Consider the following 7500-nt stretch of genomic DNA (forward strand, 5'->3'; position numbering starts at 1 on the left):
TCATCCCACAGCGCCAGTTCTGCTTACCAAAAGTGGCCCACTTGGCACTCTGATCCATATATACAAAAAAATATATTCTCATAGCTTCACATTATAAATAATGTTTTTAAGAAAGCTAGAGATCTCACCCATTTAAAGTTTGAGAATAGGTTGAGGTCGTTTCGGCCCCAAGGCCTCTAATCATTCGCTTTACCGGATGAGACTCTTATATAATGAACGCCAGCTATCCTGAGGGAAACTTCGGAGGGAACCAGCTACTAGATGGTTCGATTAGTCTTTCGCCCCTATACCCAGTTCCGACGATCGATTTGCACGTCAGAATCGCTACGGACCTCCATCAGGGTTTCCCCTGACTTCATCCTGACCAGGCATAGTTCACCATCTTTCGGGTCCCAGCGTGTACGCTCTAGGTGCGCCTCTATTATAATAAAAATCCGAAAACTAAATTATAATAATATAAGACGCCCTAGGAGTGCGATATTTAATACATAATATAAATATATCCTCCTTTTATCATTTATATAAAAAAAAATATAAATAATATTTACTTTCATTGTGCCTTTGGGTTTCATAAAATTTTTATAAATATTTCGATGAAAAAATATTTTATTCCCAATGACTTGCGTACATGCTAGACTCCTTGGTCCGTGTTTCAAGACGGGTCCTGAAAGTACCCAAAGCTATATCGTCGCTGACAGATAAATTTTTAATAAAAAAAAAAAAAAAAAAATGAACCAGTTCATTATCATACACCTACTGACAGTTAAATAGTATCATATAACGGCATAAAATCCGTATATATAATATGTTTTAATAAAAAAAAACCTATTTATACTCGTGGTGGATCTGAACGCGTTAATAACGCGGCTCAATATCAATTTATAATTAATACCATCAAACAATTAATCAAGAAACATAGGCATTTAACATACACAAAATATTATCCAAAAAAATAATATTGTACATTAATCAACGCACCAATGCCTATAGATTAATATTTAATGGGTCGCAACGTCCTACAAGATGAGAAGTGCATACCTCGTTATCATACAATTAACAATATACAGCAGTGCATATATTTTTACTAAAAATACAAAATTCCTAATAAAAATTTTTTTGTCACATGCTAGTACAAATTGGTTGATTAACGATAAAAAGTAAATGAATCTCATCTTTCGACCTTTCGGGTTTCTCAGGTTTACCCCTGAACGGTTTTACGTACTCTTTAACTCTCTCTTCAAAGTTCTTTTCAACTTTCCCTCACGGTACTTGTTCGCTATCGGTCTCGTGGTAATATTTAGCCTTAGATGGAGTTTACCACCCACTTAGAGCTGCACTCTCAAGCAACCCGACTCTAAGGAAAGATTCACCTATCATCAATAATAATCACTACGGGCCTGGCACCCTCTATGGGTATATGGCCCCATTCAAGATGGACTTGGATGTATTATATAACAATAGGTTTATATTGAATCTTCCTAAACACTACATTCCCCAAGTGTCTGTTTATCAGCCACGGGGTTCAGTGCTGGGCTTATCCCTGTTCGCTCGCCGCTACTAAGGGAATCCTAGTTAGTTTCTTTTCCTCCGCTTAATAATATGCTTAAATTCAGCGGGTAATCTCACCTACTCTGAGGTCGTAAAAGTTTTTAGAAGTATTAAAACAAAAATTTTTTTTATATATTATGTTTTTGTTATATTTTATAAGTAAACAATTTTCTTAATTATTCATACTCAAATTTTTTTTATATTATTATATAATATTATTTTTATATTTATCTAAAGAGAAGAAAATAAAAAATAAATAATTATATATATTAATTTTTTTCGAGTATATTGAAAATTTTATTACAAATAAAATATTCCATAACAAAATATTAATATATAATATTTTTGTTTATTCTTCTTTATTTAATATTTTAAAAATATATTATTAATATCATTTATTATTAATATTATTATTAACATAAAGTTTTATAATATTATATATAAATGATAAAAAATAATATTGATATATTAATTTAAAAATGTCGACAAATAATAAAAAATATATAAATTTTAAATGCTATTAAAAACATTTTATATTTATTTTTTTCTTATATTTGGCGTAAAACATTCATATATAAATAATTTTACATTTCTTTTATAAAAATTTTATTTATCAATTTATAATTAAATATGAAAAAATAAATTTTCTTTTTTAATTATTGATCAATTTCTTTTTCATAAAAAAAATTTTATGTAAATAATCTTTTATTATATTATAATATAATGTATACGACCCTCAGCCAGATGTGGTCCGGGAACAGTATCCAAGGACCGCAATGTGCGTTCGAAATGTCAATGTTCATGTGTCCTGCAGTTCACAAGTTGACGCGCAATTAGCTGCGTTCTTCATCGACCCACGAGCCAAGTGATCCACCGTCCAGGGTAATCTTTTTAAATTTTAAATGTAAGTATTATTATTAATAATAATCTTTATTTTTAATATAAAAAATAAAATTATTAATTTATATATATCTTTATAAATTCTTTTAAAATAAAAAAATTTTTCTAGAATATAAATTATATATTTTATTTTAAATATATATATATAAATTAAAGATATTATGGTATTAATAAATATATACATAACATTTTTGATATTTTTGTTAGTGCTAGCTAGATATAATAATTAATATTTGGTATATTTTATAGAAATGTATTTATTTTTTTTTTTATAAATTATTTTCTACATAAAAATATATATAATATTAATATGGTACAAAACAAATGGATTTGTTTTTTAACATAATAACTTTTAATAAAAAAAAAGAAATATCAAGACAAAATATAAAGAAATTTAAATTTAAAATAAATTTTATTCTTTAAAAAAATTTTATCTTGTGTTTTCTTTATTTTTATTATATAACATAGAAAAATAAAAATATAGATTATATCAATTATAATCTTATTTTATTTTTCTTAATAGAGATTATATACATATAAACAAATAATTTCAATATATTCTATTTTTAATTTCACTTTTTTTTATAAGAGAAATTATTTATAGATTTTATTAATAATTATTGTTTTATAATAATAATAATAATATTGAATATAAAAATATTTTATATGTAACAAAAAATATTATTAATATTTATATAATATTCTCTATATTATATGTATAGATATATTATGTGTATAAAAAAAGTTTGGCGTATTACTTTAATATGCGCTATCATAACCAAAATAAATCTCTTTTAACACATAATTACTATTATATATTTTTGAGAAAATTACATATTAATATGTTATTTTGTTAAAAAAAAAAAAAAAATATTTCTTATCAATAATATTTTTATTTTTTGGAATATTTAAAAACAATACAAAAAATATAAATAAATATATATTTTATATATATCGTTAATGATCCTTCCGCAGGTTCACCTACGGAAACCTTGTTACGACTTTTACTTCCTCTAAATGATCAAGTTTGGTCATCTTCCCAGCAACATCGGCAATATCAGAAATATTGCCGCGTACCAGTCCGAAGACCTCACTAAATCATTCAATCGGTAGTAGCGACGGGCGGTGTGTACAAAGGGCAGGGACGTAATCAACGCGAGCTTATGACTCGCGCTTACTGGGAATTCCTCGTTCATGGGGAACAATTGCAAGCCCCAATCCCTAGCACGAGGAGGTTCAGCGGGTTACCCGGACCTTTCGGCCTGGGAGAGAACACGCTGATTCCTTCAGTGTAGCGCGCGTGCGGCCCAGAACATCTAAGGGCATCACAGACCTGTTATTGCTCAATCTCGTGCGGCTAGAATGCCGCCTGTCCCTCTAAGAAGAATTATTTGTACGCCGGCAGTAAAAACCACATCAAAAAACTGCACATACCCATACACCTTTAACATATGCAACATAAAGCACAATATATAATACAAAATATAATCTTGATTATTAAAAATCTCAAAAATACATGCATATATATATATAAATACAATACATAACACATATGAAAATAGGAATGATATAGGAAATTAAACAGTTGATGGGCCTTGAGATGCCGGTAAAGTACGTCTATTTAGCAGGCTAGAGTCTCGTTCGTTATCGGAATTAACCAGACAAATCGCTCCACCAACTAAGAACGGCCATGCACCACCACCCACCGAATCAAGAAAGAGCTCTCAATCTGTCAATCCTTCCGGTGTCCGGGCCTGGTGAGGTTTCCCGTGTTGAGTCAAATTAAGCCGCAGGCTCCACTCCTGGTGGTGCCCTTCCGTCAATTCCTTTAAGTTTCAGCTTTGCAACCATACTTCCCCCGGAACCCAAAAGCTTTGGTTTCCCGGAAGCTGCCCGCCGAGTCATCGGAGGAACTTCGGCGGATCGCTAGCTGGCATCGTTTATGGTTAGAACTAGGGCGGTATCTGATCGCCTTCGAACCTCTAACTTTCGTTCTTGATCAATCAAAACATTTTTGGCAAATGCTTTCGCTTCTGTCCGTCTTGCGACGATCCAAGAATTTCACCTCTAACGTCGCAATACGAATGCCCCCATCTGTCCGTATTAATCATTATCTCGGATATTCCGAAAACCAACAAAATAGAACCGAGATCCTATTCCATTATTCCATGCACACAATATTCAGGCAAAATTTTAGCCTGCCTTAAGCACTCTAATTTGTTCAAAGTAAACGTACCGGCCCATCTCGACACTCAATTAAGAGCACCGCAACGGGATTGCAATTGGGGGCTGTCACCGCTCTTAACGGTTAAACACTTACGATAAATTACATAATAAAAATATTTATATATAAAATGCATTAAATAAATAATAACATTAAAATATAATATTTTATATATAATCTATACCACCCACCGGTAGGACGTCCCACATAACATGCTAGTTAAACAATACGCGAGCATTGAACCAACAGTGTAGGACACAGATTCGACTACGAGCTTTTTAACCGCAACAACTTTAATATACGCTATTGGAGCTGGAATTACCGCGGCTGCTGGCACCAGACTTGCCCTCCAATGGATCCTCGTTAAAGGATTTAAAGTGTACTCATTCCGATTACGGGGCCTCGGATGAGTCCCGTATCGTTATTTTTCGTCACTACCTCCCCGTGCCGGGAGTGGGTAATTTGCGCGCCTGCTGCCTTCCTTGGATGTGGTAGCCGTTTCTCAGGCTCCCTCTCCGGAATCGAACCCTGATTCCCCGTTACCCGTTACAACCATGGTAGGCGCAGAACCTACCATCGACAGTTGATAAGGCAGACATTTGAAAGATGCGTCGCCGGTACGCTGACCGTGCGATCAGCTTAAAGTTATTCAGAGTCACCAAATTCGAAACGATGCAAATTGAAAATTTACACCGATTGGTTTTGATCTAATAAAAGCATTCCTTCCATCTCTGGTCGGAACTCTGTTTGCATGTATTAGCTCTAGAATTACCACAGTTATCCAAGTAAATGTGGGTACGATCTAAGGAACCATAACTGATATAATGAGCCTTTCGCGGTTTCACCTTAATTTGGCTTGTACTGAGACATGCATGGCTTAATCTTTGAGACAAGCATATGACTACTGGCAGGATCAACCAGGGAACTATTTGTATTTATAATATTAAATATATAATAAATATATATATGATATTTTTTTTTTTGTTTTCTTATTATAAGAAAAAAAATTTTCATATAATAATTATTAATATATAATAATATTATTATTACAATTTCATTTTAAATATCAGATGGTCTCACCCATTACTGATATAAATTTTTTTTTTTTTTTTTAATATCTCTATTGTTTTAAAATTAATAGAAAAAACATATGAGATATATATATTATTATTAATTTTTTCTTTTTTTTTTTCAAATATATATTTATTATGTCATTTATATAATTTTTTTGCTTTTACAAAAAGAAATATATAACATGTTATTCATAATAAATATTATTGAATAAAAAATAAAAAAATAAAATAATTATAATTTCTTGTCAGACCATCACCAAATGGGTCTTAAAAAATTTCAAACATTTTCTCATACTCGTCGCTAGATTGAAAGCGTCATTTATTTTTTAATTTTATTTAAAAAGTTAATTTTAAATAAAAAACGTTATAATAACACTTAATATTCTCGCTTGGTATGAGGTGAGTCAATGTAATATTATTTATAAATAATAATTTTTATATAAATTTTGTGTGCTCATATCAGAGTGTAAAGTTTAAAACTTATAACCCATGAACTTGCTTTGACCAAAAAAAAATACATAAATTTATATGTTATTCTATTTTATAATCAATAATTTAATAAAAATAAAAATATTATTGATATAAATAGATATACATATAGAGGTTTTTCTTACAAAAAATAATAATACAATATTTAATATCAAAATAATCCAAACTGATTACCATCCAGACTATTATCAATATATATAAGATTGTATTATTATTTATTTCAATACATATTTATTAAAACTGAGATAAAAATTTCATATAATAATAAATATGCATACATGTGTAAAAAAAAATTTTTAATATATATACAAAATAAACCAAACTGATTATCATCCAGTATATTTTGAATATATATAATTTTGTATATATTATGTGTATAGAAAAATTTTGGCGTGTTACTTTAATATGCATGCTATCATAACCAAAATATATTTCTTTTAACACATAATTACTATTATATATTTTTATACACTTACACCATCCATTATATATCTCAAAGACATTAAACTCGTTGCTTCAAACTCAAATTATTATTACTGACATACATTTCTATTATATATATTAAAGACATAAAACCCGTTGCTTTAAACTCAAATTATTATTACTGACATACATTTCTATTATATATATATATATTAAAGACATAAAACCCGTTGCTTTAAACTCAAATTATTATTACTGACATACATTTCTATTATATATATATATATTAAAGACATAAAACCCGTTGCTTTAAACTCAAATTATTATTACTGACATACATTTCTATTATATATATATATATTAAAGACATAAAACCCGTTGCTTTAAACTCAAATTATTATTACTGACATACATTTCTATTATATATATATATATTAAAGACATAAAACCCGTTGCTTTAAACTCAAATTATTATTACTGACATACATTTCTATTATATATATTAAAGACATAAAACCCGTTGCTTTAAACTCAAATTATTATTACTGACATACATTTCTATTATATATATATATATTAAAGACATAAAACCCGTTGCTTTAAACTCAAATTATTATTACTGACATATACTATACTATATATATATCTCAAAGACATTAAACTATTTTAATATCTAAAAATAAAATTTTATATCTAAAAATTAAAATTTAAATACATTTATATAGCTTATATAGCAAAAATACATTTTATTCACAATTTCAAACTCATATTATCATTTTACTACCGATAACCATACTCTATACAACATATGACACATATACAATATATTCAATTTATTATAAA

The 7500-nt window shown here is 28.8% G+C and overlaps 3 non-coding genes across 3 annotated transcripts in view; all 3 read right to left on the reverse strand.

The window, feature by feature from the left end:
* LOC123304448 overlaps positions 1-1640 on the reverse strand; it is a 4652-nt gene extending 3012 nt beyond the window's left edge. The window contains exon 1 of the ribosomal RNA XR_006536468.1: positions 1-1640. This exon is cut by the window's left edge and continues 3012 nt beyond it. This is a non-coding gene — a ribosomal RNA (large subunit ribosomal RNA).
* A 638-nt stretch (positions 1641-2278) lies between these two features.
* Positions 2279-2433, reverse strand: LOC123304450. The gene has a single exon (XR_006536470.1). It is a non-coding gene; the product is annotated as a 5.8S ribosomal RNA (ribosomal RNA).
* Positions 2434-3406: 973 nt separating this feature from the next.
* Positions 3407-5596, reverse strand: LOC123304445. The gene has a single exon (XR_006536465.1). It is a non-coding gene; the product is annotated as a small subunit ribosomal RNA (ribosomal RNA).
* Between the last annotated feature and the right edge of the window lie 1904 nt (positions 5597-7500).

The sequence above is a fragment of the Chrysoperla carnea genome (genome assembly GCF_905475395.1).
Source record: "Chrysoperla carnea chromosome X unlocalized genomic scaffold, inChrCarn1.1 SUPER_X_unloc_53, whole genome shotgun sequence".
Lineage (NCBI taxonomy): Eukaryota > Metazoa > Arthropoda > Insecta > Neuroptera > Chrysopidae > Chrysoperla > Chrysoperla carnea.